General features: G+C 44.3%; 1 protein-coding gene across 1 annotated transcript in view; it reads left to right on the top strand.

Annotated features, from left to right (window-relative positions):
* The window catches only part of Catspere (catsper channel auxiliary subunit epsilon), a 120,881-nt gene that overhangs the window by 25,055 nt on the left and 81,602 nt on the right, over positions 1–14,224 (top strand). The gene's annotated exons all lie outside the window — the stretch shown is intronic.

The raw sequence follows: 14,224 nt of genomic DNA, 5'->3' as shown, positions 1-14,224 counted from the left end.
TCCTGTTAGGCCTGGATTGTGAAATAAGACCTCTCACTGTGACCAAATGGGCTACTTTCTGCTTCCCTTAAAGGAGAAAGTTTGGGAGCTACCAAAGAGGAAAATCTATCTCCATGGACTGAGTGCCTGTGTCCCCACCCAAGTTCAATTTTAGCTGTTGGTGTGGGGCTTTGGGAAGTGATTAGGTCATAAAGATGGAACCCTTGTGGTCAGGATTAGTGCCCTTATGTCAAAAACTCCCTACCCTATTCATAGTGAGACACTCTCATCTATGAACCAGGAAGTGGCCTACTCCAGACAGTGGAGCCTGCAGCACGCTGATTGTGCACTTCCCGATGTTAAAGCCACCGCCACCCAGTTGGCAGTTTCACTCTAGCAAAACAAGCTAAGATATCTGCAGAGAAACCCCAAGAGCTGAGGCTGACAAAGATGAGCCTCCGGACAGCCCTGAGCCAGTTTTACCTCCTCCACAAAACAGACCTGCTATCCAGGAAGTAGCTAGCCCAAACTCCCCCCAGAAACTGTGTGGAATACTTCAGAATGTGTCCATGCTTTTCTTTTAGCGTTTACCAACTGTGCTGACTAGTTTTATGCCAACTTGACACAAGCTAAAGTTATCCCAAAGGAGGGAACCTTGATTGAGAAAATGCTTCCATAAGATACAGGGCATTTTCTTAGTGATTGGTGGGATAAGGCAAGCCCTTGTGGGTGATACCATCCCTGGGCTGGTGGTTCTGGATTCTTTAAGAAAGCAGGCTGAGCAAACCATGAGGAGCAAGCCAGTAAGCAACACTCCTCCATGGCCTCTGTCTCAGCGTCTATCTCCAGATCCCTGCCCTATTTGAGTTCCTGTCCTTACTTTCTTCAGTGATGAACGGTTTGTTATACGGCACTGAGTGAAATAAGCTCTTTCCTCCCTTTTGGTCATGGTGTTTTCATCACAGCCCTAGTAGCCCTAACTAAGACACCAGCTATATGTTGTAATACTTTATCTTTAGTTTTTCATTTTTAAAATAAACTGAGTCAATATGTTTGTTTTTCTATAAACTATCTCCTTTGGTAAAAAATTTTTTAAAACTCCATCTCTATTTAAGCAAGAATCTTTGGTTCTTCACCATGCTGCTGCAAGGCATTTGTTTGCAACTGAAGAACCCAGAAACAGGAAAAACTGTGTGCCTATAGCCTATACACATATCCTAGAACTGGAGCTGACAGATGCTGTGCACAGAAGTTAGCCTCTAACCTCTCTGTGACCCACCGCCCTACATCCCTTCTGACTATGGGAGGAAAGCAGCTGTGTCAAGATAGCCACAGGCTTTTGCAAAGATTTTGAACTAACACCTGTAATCAAAAGTTATGAATCTCAGCGGGTTGGTGATGGGGCATGCCTTGGGAGGCAGAGACAGGTGGAGCTCTGTGAGTTTGAGGCCAGCCTGGTCTACAGAGTGAATCCCAGTTCAGCCAGAGATATACAGAGAAACCCTGTCTCAAAAAAAAAGGTGTGAATCTCAGAAAGTAATGCGACCCAAGGTCTAAACTCAAGATTATAAAACTTCTTTGGACTCATCACCTGTCTTGTGGTTTTTACTATAAGAAGAGGCTTGAGGCCTCCCCTTGGTGTCACAGTGTCAGAAGCCCAAATTCTGCCTGTGGCCCTAGCTAGCTAAAAATTTTTGGTACCCCAGGGTGTTTGGAATAAAGCTTCCTTTTGGCTAGTAGACTTTGGTGGTCTAGTCCCCATTATTGGCACAACTCGAGGACTCAATATTTTGGGGGCTCATCCAGGATTGTGCAAATCTGGGAGGACACTGCAGTCTCCAGCAACTTTATTCTACTGGTTCAGGCCAATCAGTATGTTTTTCTCTGGTTTTTGTAACTGATATATGGACAAGCTGGGACTCAATAGAGAGCAGGCAAACATACCGTTGACCTCTGAGCCTGAGGGGAACAAGGGACACCTCAACTCCTCCTATGACTGTTGGGTCATTTGCAGCCCATCGGGACTGGTTCAGGACCATGTAGCCCATTTTGTAGCATTCTTCCTTCCATCTGCCGAATTTTTGTCTCCTTGTTCTCGTTTACTCCTTGTCTTGCTTGGTGTTGGTCTCCTTCTTGTACTTCCTTGTGAATTAATTCCCACCATGGGTCAAACTTCCTCTAAATCTAAGCCCCCATTGGACCTCATCCTTACTCATTTTCAGGACTTTAGGAATGCAGCAGCATTCTTTGCCACCCATATGAGAATTAGGGTCATTTGTTCAGCAGAGTGGCCAGTCTTCCAAGTTGGGTGGCCTCCTAAAGGTTCCTTTGATCATAAGCTTATTCTTAGGATCCAGGACATGGTTTTAACCATCCAGACCAGGTCCCCTACATTGTGGCCTGATGCTGTCTTCTGGTCAACACCCCCTTCCTGGTTAAAACCCCTCATTCTTTCCTCCGAGAATAAGACTGCCATTCTTCTTGCTCAACAAAGGAATTCAAAAGAAAAGCCTCGTCGGTCTGATGCTCCTGCAGTCTTGCCTTCCCCTTCTGATCCTGAGCTGTTGACTCCCCTCCTCCTCTCTATAACAAATGAGGAACACCTCTCTGACAGGGAATAGCATGGCTGCTAACTCCCCTACTGCATCACCTTCCCCTAGACCCTCTGCTCCCTCCCACAGCTCCTCCTTCTTCCCCTTTCCCTCTCATCATTCATCTCTGGGCCAAGCCTGCTCCATATTCATTCAGGAAAATCATGAATTGTGACCTCCATTGCTCTCACCCTCAGCACCATGCGGCCACCTGATGTGGAGGGCAACTCTCGCCTAGCCTATTTTCCCTTTGTCACCAGTGATCTATGCAATTGGAAGCTCCAGTCACTGTCTTTTACCGAGAAGCTGTTTGCCCATCAGCCCACTTGGTATAACTGCCAACAGATCTTCCAGGTTGTATTTAGTACTATGGAGAGAGAGAAAGAATCTGACAAGAATGCCTCAAGCTGGTTCCAGGGCAAGATGGTCACCCCACAGATGATGAGACAGCTATTAATTCTGCTCTCCCCATTTCCTGACTGGGGAGGGGAGGAGATGGGACCACAACATGGCTGGAGGTAGGGAGTGGTTAAAAGTCTGTCACCAGATTCTTATAGGGGGGTTCTGAATGGCTACTAGACAGCCCACAAATTTGTCTAAGGTGAGTCAGGTAGTACAAGAAAAGAATGAACCACCAAGTGAATTCTTGAACACCTGATGGATGCCTATGGTACCTATACTCCATTGGATCCTGAAATACCAGAAAAATCAGATGGTGCTCAAGCTGGCTTTCATTAACCAAGCAGCCCCAGATATTAAAGGGAAACTTCAGCAGCATCACAGATTTGAAGGTTAAAATTTTATCTTAATTAATGGCTATAGCCGCCAAAGTTTATAACAACAGAGAGTCACCCGAGGACAGACAAACTCAAGGACTGGCCAAAATGTTGTTGGTAGCAGACAGAAGCCAGGGGTTCACTGGACTTAGGGACTGCCAACTGTCACAAATAGCCAGTGTCTGTGGGGAGATCCCAGTGCCCCTATATCAAAAAGAATCAATGGATATACTGCAAGGAAATGGACCATTGGAAGAGGGAATATCCCCAGAGAAAGAAAGGACAAAAGGGAACTAAATATAGCCAAAAGGTCCTTGAACTGGCAGGCCTAGATAACTGAAGGGGACAGGGTTCAAAGCCACTCTTCAAGGCTTGGGTAACCCTACAAGTTGAGGGGGCAACCTATTTATTTCCTAGTGAACACTTGAGCTCACGATTCTGTGAGCTGCTAAAAACCTGCTAGGGCCTCTATTAGACAAACAAACACATGCTCAAAAGGATACAGGGACAGTCTTGCATCCATGGACCACAAAATGAACTGTGAACTTGGAAAGAAAAAAGGTTATCCATTCCTTCATGGTTATCCCTGAATTCCCCTACCCCTCTTGGGAAGAGACTTGTTGGCAAAAATGAAAGCCAAAATTCATTTCACTGGGAAGGGGGTGACAATCTCCCCCATGAAATCTATGCCTTTTTTCTGAACCAAGAAGAATACAGGTTTCCCCCCCCCCCCACAGACACGTGCTTTAGGAATGGTTCCTTTAATACTCAAACTCCAACATTCTTTTTTAAAAAAACATTTATTTATTTATTTATTTATTTATTTATTTATTATGTATACAATATTCTGCCTGTGTGTATGCCTGCAGGCCAGAAGAGGGCACCAGACCCCATTACAGATGCTTGTGAGCCATCATGTGGTTGCTGGAAACTGAACTCAGGACCTTTGGAAGAGCAGGCAATGCTCTTCACCTCTGAGCCATCTCTCCAGTCCCAAACTCCAACATTCTATCCCAGAAATATGGGTAGAGACCAACTCCCCAGTGCTAGCAATCCAGCAGCCCCCAGTCATAGTTGCCTTAAAAGTAAATGCCCAGCTGGTCCAGGCAAGGTAGTGTCCCATGACTCCAGAAGCCAAACTGGGCATCACTAATCACTTCAACCTGCTCCTGGAGTACAGAATTCTAGTGCCTTACCAGTATCCATGGGACACCCTGCTTCTGCCAGTCAAAAAGCCGGGACCAGTGATTATCAGCTGGTGCAGGACCTTAGGGACGTTAACAAATGGGTTGAAGATATTCATTCAACTCTTCCCAACCCCTGTACCCTCCTGAGTTCCCTCTCACCATAGCTCCAAGTTCACTTAGTTCCAGACCTTAAAGATACTCCTTCTTCAAAGCTGGGCATTGGTGACTCACACCTTTAATCCCAGCACTCTGGAGGCAGAGGCAGGCAGATCTCTGTGAGTTTGAGGCCAGCCTGGTATACAGAGTGAGTTCCAGGCCCCCAAACCACAGAGAAACCCTGGCTTGGACAAAAAGACACTGGAAGCCAAGAGCCTAACCCGGGAAGCCTAGAGTCAGCCTGTCTTTGCCTTCGAATGGCATGACCCAAACCAGGATTTCAGCAGGCAGCTCACCTGGACCCACCTACTCCAAGGATTCAGGAACTCCTGAACCATCTTTGATGAAGCCATGCATGAAGACTTGAGAAACTACCAGGCCTCACACTCTGAAGTAAGCCTCCTTCAATATGTGTATGATGTTTTTTAAAGCGTATGATCTCTTGATTGCTTCCAAGGATGAAGGCTCTTGCTTACAGGCAACTAGAAACTTACTGCAAGTCTTAGATCAGCAGGGATATAAAGTGTCAGCTAAAAAGGCTCAGATCTGTGTCTCAGAAGCTACATGCCTGGGATACATTCTAAAAGAAGGTAAGAGATGGCTAACACCTGCCCGGAAACAGACTATCTTGGATATCTTGGCCCCTAAAACCCAAAGGCAAATCTGAGAATTTCTAGGCTCAGCCAGATTCTGCTAACTCTGGATACCAGGATTTGTTGAAGTGGCCAAACCCCTATATGAGGCCACTCATAGTACTGAGGAGTCCTTCCTCTGGATTGAGACACAAGAAGGGATCTTTTCAGCTATAAAGGAAGTCCTGCTAAAGGCCCCCACCGTATCTCTGTCAGACATAAATAAGCCCTTCCAACTATTCTTAGATGAGAGAGTGGGCGTAACTAAGGGGTCCTGACTCCTTGGACCTTGGATGCAGCCTGTGACCTATTTGTCCAAGTGATTGGCTCCCATGGCCTCTGTATCGTCACAGCTACAGCCCTCTTGGTCAAGGACACTGACAAATTGACTCTGGGGCAACCTCTAACCATAACTATTCCCAATTTGATAGAGGGGGTTCTCAAAAATCCCCCTGATTAGTGGATGACCAATGCCCAGTTGACACACTACCAGGCCTTGCTCCTCAATCTCCCTCACAATAGGTTCCTGCCAAGCACTTCTCTCAACCTGGTGGCCCTGTTGCCTAACCCAGATTCAGACATCATCCACGACTGCACAGAGATAGTGCAGTAAGTACATGGAATCTGACCAGGCATGACTGTTTTACCCTGGCCGGATCCAGACCTCACATACTTCACGGACAGCCACAGCTTCGTTTGGGAAGGAACCAGGTATGCGTGGGCAGCAATAGCGACACCCCCAGAGACGATCTGGGTCACAGCCTTGCCTTCTGGCACTTCAGCACAAAAGAGTGAAATGTTGACCTCATCAAGGCCCTAAAGATAGGAAAATTTTATCAATGTTTATGTGGACAGCTAATATTTTGCTACAGTACATGTTCATTGGGCCATCTCCAGAAAAAGAGACTTGCTGACTGATGGAGAAAATGCTATTAAAAATAAACAAGAAATCCTAGACTTATTATTGTCAACCCTCTGGCTCCCCAAAATACTGGCCATCATCCATTGCCAAGGACAGCAGAAGGGAAATTTTTATGAAGCCCAGGGCAGTAGAAGAGCATGTCATGCAGCTGAGGAGGCTGCCCTGATAACACTCCAGAACCTGTGTTGCCTGAGATGCTGTATTATTCTGCCCGAGATGATAAAGACTTTGCCTCTTTATCAAGCATCTGGATTAAAAACCCATGGAGGTACACTGAAGACAAAAGAGTCATTCTGCTAGCCAAACTGGCCAAGTCCCTTATCTATACCACATACACAGGAGAACACATTTAGTCCCTTATCTACACCACATATACAGGAGAACACATTCAGGCCAAAGAGAATTAAAAGAACTCCCGGGACACTGAAAATTCAAACTTTTCAACATAAATCGATTGGTGGAAGACTATGTGAGCCAATGCCTTCCTCGCCAGGCTACTAACCCAGAAGAGAAAAGAAAAGAAAAGAAAAGAAAAGAAAAGAAAAGAAAAGAAAAGAAAAGAAAAGAAAAGAAAAGAAAAGAAAAAAGAGCCCTCTCAAAGCAAGAAGGAAAGAGGAACTTACCCCGGAGTCCACTGGGAGGTGGACGCCACTGATGTAAGACCTGGCAAATACGGACATAAACACCTCCGAGTCTTTGTGGACTCCTTTTCAGGCTGGGTAGAAGCCTTCCCCACTAAAAGAGAAATAGTAGTCAAGAAGATCATTGATGGACTCATTCCAAGGTATGGACTTCCTTTTGTAATAGGGTCAGACAATGGACCAGATTTCACCTCTAAGGTAACATCTGATTCCCAGAATCTCTGGGAACCTCCCAATACCCACTCCTGTTACTTTTATTTGGAGACGCACAGACTTCTGGACAGGGCAACTAATATCTGAGGTGTTCTAGACAGATTTTTGAGGTAGTCCCAATCTTTAAGACTAATTTTTGTTATCTAATGCCAGAACTAATGTTCAATCAGATACCTGGGAGACCCACTCATAGGGGAACTTTCCAACTCGGTTTCTCAACCTAGGAAAGCATGTTACTCTCTAGTCCTTACTAAAATCTTTCAGAAGAATTTCTTTATATATGAATTTTTATATGTGTAATATATAATATATATGTACATATATATTATATACTAATCCCAGTTCCCCTCCCTCCCCTCCTGCTATCCCACCTTTCCCTCCCTCCTCCCCATCTGCTCCTTAGAAAAGGTAAGGCTTCCCATGGGGAGTCAATGAATTCTGCCACATCACCACACTGAGGCAGGACCAAGTCCCCCCTTGTGTCAGGCTGAACAAGGTTTCTCTTCATAGAAAATGGGCTCCAAAAAGGCAGATCATTCATTAGGGATTGCTTCTGGTCCCACTGCCAGTGGTCCCACAAACTGCCCAAGCCACCCACTGTCACCTGCTTTCAGAGGGGGGCTAGATTGATCTTATGCAGATTTCCTGGTTGTCTGTCTGGAGTCAGTGAGCTCCCACTAGTTTGGGTCAGCTTTTGCTGTGAGTTTCCCCATCATGGTCTTGATCCCTTTGCTCATATTATGGCTCCACCCTCTCCTGGACAAGACTCCAGGAGATCTGTCCAGTGGTTAGTTCCACAGCTAACCACTCTGTGTCTGAATTTCTGCATTTGCTTCCATCAGTTGTTAAATGAAGATTTTAGGAGATCATATCTATTTCCCCTTCCTAGGCAGATCCAAGTGCGTGTCTCTTTATGTCCTCTTTTTGTTACTTCACTTTTCTGGAGTTGTAGGCTGTAGGCTGGTCATCCTTTGTTTTATGTCTAATATTCACTTATGAGTGAGTATATTTGTCTTTCGGGGTCTGGTTTACTTCACTCAGGATGGTTTTTTTCCACTTCCGTTCATTTGCCTGTGAATTTTAAGGTGGTGTTTTTTTTTTATCACTGAGTAGTACTCCATTGTGTAAATGTACCACATTTTCTCTATTCATTCTTCAAGATGAGGGGCATCTAGGTTGTTTTCAGGTTCTGACTATTATGAACAATGCTGCTATGAAAAAAGTTGAGCAAATGTCCTTGCAGTATGAGTGTGCTTCCTTTGGATATATGCCTAAAATTGGTATTGTTGGATCGTGAGGTAGATTGATTCCCAATTTTGTGAGAAACCGCTGTACTGAGGTTTCCAAAGAGTTTGTACAAGTTTGCATTCCCACCAGCGATGGAGGGGTGTTTCTTCTTCTCTACCTCCTCTCCTGCATGAGCTGTCATCAGTGCTTTTGATCTTAGACATTCTGACAGGTGTAAAGTATCTCAAAGATGTTTTGATTTGCATTTTCCTGATGGCTAAGGATGTTGAGCAATCCCTTAAATGTCTGTCAGTCATTTGAATTTCTTCTGTTGAGATTTCTCTGTTTAGATCAGTTTCCCACTTTTGATTAGATTATTTGGTATTTTGGTGTTTAATTTCTTGAGTTCTTTGTATATTTTGGAGATCGGCCCTCTGTCAGATATGGGGTTCTGTAAGCTTCTTGTATTTTCATAGGCATGTCCTTCTTTAGTTTGGAAGTTTTCTTCTACGATTTGTTGAATATATTTTCTGTGCCTTTGAGCTATACTTCTCCTTCTATCCTCATTATTCTTAGGTTTTTTTTTCATGGTGTCTCAGATTTTCTGGATATTTTGTATTAAGAATTTGTTGGATTTAACATTTTGTTTGACTGATGAATCTATTACCTCTACGATATCTTCCACGCTTGAGATTCTCTCTTCCATTTCTTGTATTCTGTTGTTTATGCTTGCGTCTTTAGATCCTGATTGTTTTCCCAGATTTTCCATTTCCAGAATTCCCTCGGTTTGTGTTTTCTTTGTTGCCTCTATTTCAGTCTTTAAGTCTTGAACCATTGCCTTCACCTGTTTGATTGCTCTTTCTTGGTCTTTTTTTAAGGGATTTGTTGATTTCTTTCAATTTTTGTTTGTCTTTTTCTCCATTTCTTTAAGGGAGCTTTTCATTTCCTCTTTAAGGGCCTCAAACATTATCCTAAAGTTATCTTTTTGGGTCATTTTGTTCTGCTTCATCTGCGTTAGGATGTTCAGGTCTTGCTGTTCTAAAGATGCTAGTTCCTGGAGGTGCTGTATCGCTCTTTATCTTGTTGAGTGAAGTCTTACCCTGTTGTCTACTCATCTCTTCCTCCAATAGGTACAGGCAGAGCCTTTGCTTCAGGGGTGGTCTCTCTTTCTCCAATTGGTGTAGTTGGGGGCTGTGATTCCATTGATTGCTCCTCTAGGTGTAGTCAGGGCAGAGCCTCTGGTGATCTCTCTTCTAGCTGCAGGGGGTTCTAAGACTCAAGTGGTTGCTCGCCTAGGTGCAGGTGCTTCTGAGCCTCTCTGTAGGTCATTGATGTAGCTGGGTATCACGTATAGAGAATGAACAGGACACAGCTACTTTTCCCCCAAGTAACTTCTCTCTATAGGTTTTGGAAGTCCTTGCGGCCAGGCTTTGCTGCTGTTGCTGGGCCTTCCACTCCTCCCGGGTGGAGCCGCCCAGCCATGCCACCAGTGCTCACACCTCTGCTCCTCCCTGACAGGGTCGCCTGACCCAGGAGAATTTCAAAGGAAACATTACTATGTTTGCCCAGCTGTCTCTACCCCATCCTGCACCAGTCAAAATGAATTCTGGTGTCCTTCCTGGAGATGTAAAATGTGGGCCCCCTCTTGGAATGTTGACAAGGACCCCTTTATAACAATATCAGCTTCTGTTAATAGTTCTTGCCCCAAACTCATATTCTGTGACCCTATTATAATCCAAGTTAAAGGAAGGGATGCTGCACACCCACAAGCTTATAGCTCCTGCGACTTGGGAAGATCTTAGGGATTTAGGTTATCTGAGTCTGGTAATGACCATGGAATGGCATTTACTATACAGTGATCACAAGTTAGGATTCTGGTCCTCCCCATAGGACCTTTTTACATGACCTCCTTTGGCCTCTCTGGTTCCCACTCACGTCCTTGCAACTTAGCTCCAAACTACCCAGATAATCCAAAATGCCACCTCACCAGGGAGGAACTCACTTTTTATATGGGCTTAGGTCTTCTGGCCACACAGCCAACTGTAATGCTCAGGACTGTGTCCCTCACCAACAGAACAGCTTGTCCCTGGGAGGCCCCCTAAGCCTAGGTGACCTTCAAGGGCTTGCAACTCAACTGTCCCTTAGACAAAACTACCTATTCATCAATATGACGAATATATGTATACTTTTACATGGTCTTCCAATACTCTTAACTTAAGCAACTCCATCAAATAGTCAATCCAAGGGTCTTGGTATGCCTGTTCCATGGGTTTATACCCCTGTATATCAACTATCTTTTTCACCATAGGAAACTGACCCGAGATCTGTGTCTTAGTACAAATTTTCCCACGAATATATTATTATGATGGCCGAGCTGGCAGGAAACATTTGGACACTTGCCTGGGGCTATGACATAAGTGAGGAATGCCAATCTTCATCCCCATAATGGTGGGAATAGGTATTGTGGGTCAAGCTGCCCAGGGAGCAGCAGCACTAATTATTAGCCAAGTCAGTTACAATAGTTTCTCTGAGGCCATGGAAAAAGACATATTCTGCCTCCAGGCAGTGACCTCATACCTTGAACAACAAGTAGACTCTTTAGCAGAAATGGTCTAACCAAGCAGAAGGGGTCTCGACTTCTAAAACAAGGAAGGCTAAGTGCTGCCTTGGGTAAGTCCTGTTGTTTCTATACTAACCACTTGGGAGTCATTTAAAACATTCTTCAAGAGCTCAAAGGAGTCTCCTCAAAGGGCAAAACGAAAGACAACAATCTTTTTCTTGGTTCCATAAGCTCTTTGATTGGTCCCCTTGGCTAACAATCCTATTGTCCTCTGTTGCTGGATTGTTGTTTATTCTTTTGATACTCTCAATGATCGGTCCATATGTGATTAATGTGTTGATTAGATTTGTAAAATACCACATTTCTTCAATGGAACTCTTGATTCTCCACTCACAGTATGCAACCATTGTTACTTTGCCTGCCTAAAACACCCTGATTGGTCTAATACAGAGGTGAATGGCCAATAGCGAGGCAGGAGAAAGGATAGAGGAGGTTGGTGTGCAGAGAGTATAAACAGGAGAAATCTAAGCTTGGGGGAAGAGGGAGGAGTGAGAAAAGAAGAGGAGAGGAGGACAGCAGGGACCACCCACCCAGCCTGCCACCCAGCCAGCCACCCAGCCAGCCAGCCAGCCAACCAGCCACCCAGCCACCCAGCCAGCCACCCAGCCAGCCAGCCACCCAGCCACCCAGCCACCCAGCCAGCCACCCAGCCAGCCAGCCAGCCAACCAGCCACCCAGCCACCCACCCAGCCAGCCAGCCACCCAGCCAGCCCACCACCCAGCCAGCCAGCCAGCCACCCAGCCAGCCAGCCAGCCACCCAGCCAGCCAGCCAGTCACCCAGCCAGCTAGCCAGCCACCCAGCCAGCCAGCCACCCAGCCAGCCAGCCAGTCAGCCAGCCACAGAGTGAAAGAAGGAAAGAAAAACACTTGGAATCAAGAAAGTTAAAAAGCCCAGAGGCAAAATGTAGTTAAAGAGAAATGGAGTCATTTAAGTTAGAAAAACTGGCTAGAAACAAGCCAAGCTAAGATGGGGCATTTATAAGTAAGAATAAGTCTACAAGTATTTATTTGGTAGTTGGGTGGTGGGCCCCCCAAAGAGAAAAACGAAACAAAACAACTACACTTCTGCTTTGCCTCCTGAATAGCAGGATTATAGACCAATGTTACTATACCTAACCCTAGCTACATTCAACCTTGTTTTCTTCCCTATAAAGTTTTGGAATGATTTGTAAAATTTTGTTGGGATTTTATTTTTATTTATTTTATTTAGTTTCTGTGATACTGGGGATTGAGGCAGGGATTTATATTTGGTAGACAAATGCTGTATCCCTCAACTACATCTATGCCCCGGGAATTTGTGTTGTAATTTTGTAGATGGAGTTTTCTTTGGGCCACCTATAATTATTCAGCCACCCATAAGGCTGCACTTCTGGGTCCTAAAGGCAGGCACATCTGGGCAGACCCTTGGGAACAAAGGGCACGTGTTACCCACGTGCGCGCATGCGTGGTTACCTCCACGTGTAACTCAACTAAATTCCTTGCATGCATGCGTGGGTCGCCCATCATCTGTGTCATCAGCGTGTGACATAGTCACACAAACCTCCTGTGTGCATGTGCAAGGCATGGGTCGCGAACCATCAGCGTGTGACATAGTCATGTCATCCCCCTGTGCAGCATGTGCTAGGCAGCCTTTAAAAGCTGGAGGCGCCATGTTCTCTCTCGGTACATTGTTTTCTCAGTCCTGCATGCACTTCCCTGCTCTAATAAACTCCTAAGTGGGTTTGTTCGCATCTCGTGTTTTCTTCCCACTCGCATCAGATCATTTCACTCCCAGCTCATAAAAAATGACATGGAGACTTCTTATTAATTATGAAAGCTCAACCTATAGCTTAGACTTATCCCACTAGCTCTGATAACTTAAATTAACTCATTTATATTCATCTATGTTTTGCCTCATGGCTTTTTCCCCCTCTCTTTCCCCTTCCTCCTCTAGTTTCCTTTCCTCTGGCATCTCAACAGCACTGCGGATCATCTCCTCTCTTCTCTCTTTGTCCTGAAGTCCTGCCTAATCTCTTCCTGTCTAGCTATTGGACATTCAGCTCTTAATTAAACCAGTCAGAAGGTGACTTTCAAAGAGATATCTTCACAGTGTACAAAACAATTATTCCACAACATAAATTATTGTATTTTAATATTTTAATTTATTTAGGAATATTTCTACTCAAGAATATTATACAACATTCCATTTATTTTGGTTATTTTGCATGTCAAAATTTTGTTAATTTTTCATAAAGGTATGTGAATATTAATTTTTCCTACTTTGCATTTTGTTCCTATTGTAAATAGTCAAAATTTAAAATTGCTTTTTATTTTTTGAGACAGGTTTCACTATGTATCTCTGGCTATCCTGGAACTAGCTCTTGTAGACCAGGCTGTCCTGAAACTCACAGAGATCCACCTGCCTCTGCCTCCCTAGTGCTGGGATTAAAGGTGAGTGCCACCACTGCCCAGCTCTAAAATTACATTTTCTTAGTAGATTTTGCCTTTGTATTGAATACAGTTTCAGGGTTTTTTTTTTAAAGAGTTTATTTCCTTTAGAGCAGTTTGAAATTCATGGAAAGCTGAGAGGGAGGCAGAAAGCAATTCCTGCTGAGTCGTCCCCCTTCTGCTACTATGTATGTACACCATTATCAACATGGCTCCCCACAGTGGCATATTTATTTTATTTTTATTGTTTTGGTTTTTCAAGACAGGGTTTCTCTATGTAGACCCAGCTGTCCTGAAACTCACTCTGTAGCCCAGGCTGGCCTCAAACTCACAGAGATCTGTCTGTCTCTGCCTCCCGAGTGCTGGGACTAAAGGCATACACCACCACCACCTGTTCTTGGCATATTTATGTTAACTGCTAAACCTATATCAGTGTTTTGGCACCAAAAGTCTAAAGCTTGTGTTATCAGTCAGCCACTCGTGGTGTTGTATTTTCTATGAGTATAGACAAATGCATGATGATGGGTCTCTCATCCTGGGATCACACGATGTTTTCACTATCCTGAAGTACTTGCACCCACATGTTCATTCTTCTCTCCTACATGGCCCACAGAAATCATGCTTCTTTTTTCTCATTAACTTTTCCTATAGCTTTTCATTTTCCAGAATAACGTATAGTTGGAATTATATAGTATGTAGCCTTTTAGAATAGCTGGTTTTATTTTTTTAATTTAATAACATACACTTAAGACCCAAGTATCTCAGCCTTTGGTGATGATAAACGGGCTAAAGATGCCTTGGCAAATAAGTAGATATATCTTAAGGTTTGCTTCATTTTTGTTTTATATTTAA

This window comes from Myodes glareolus, chromosome 5 (genome assembly GCF_982192425.1).
Source record: "Myodes glareolus chromosome 5, mMyoGla1.1, whole genome shotgun sequence".
In the NCBI taxonomy this organism is placed as follows: domain Eukaryota; kingdom Metazoa; phylum Chordata; class Mammalia; order Rodentia; family Cricetidae; genus Myodes; species Myodes glareolus.
The sequence above is the reverse complement of the archived record's forward strand: the minus strand, read 5'-3'. Positions and strand labels throughout refer to the sequence as shown.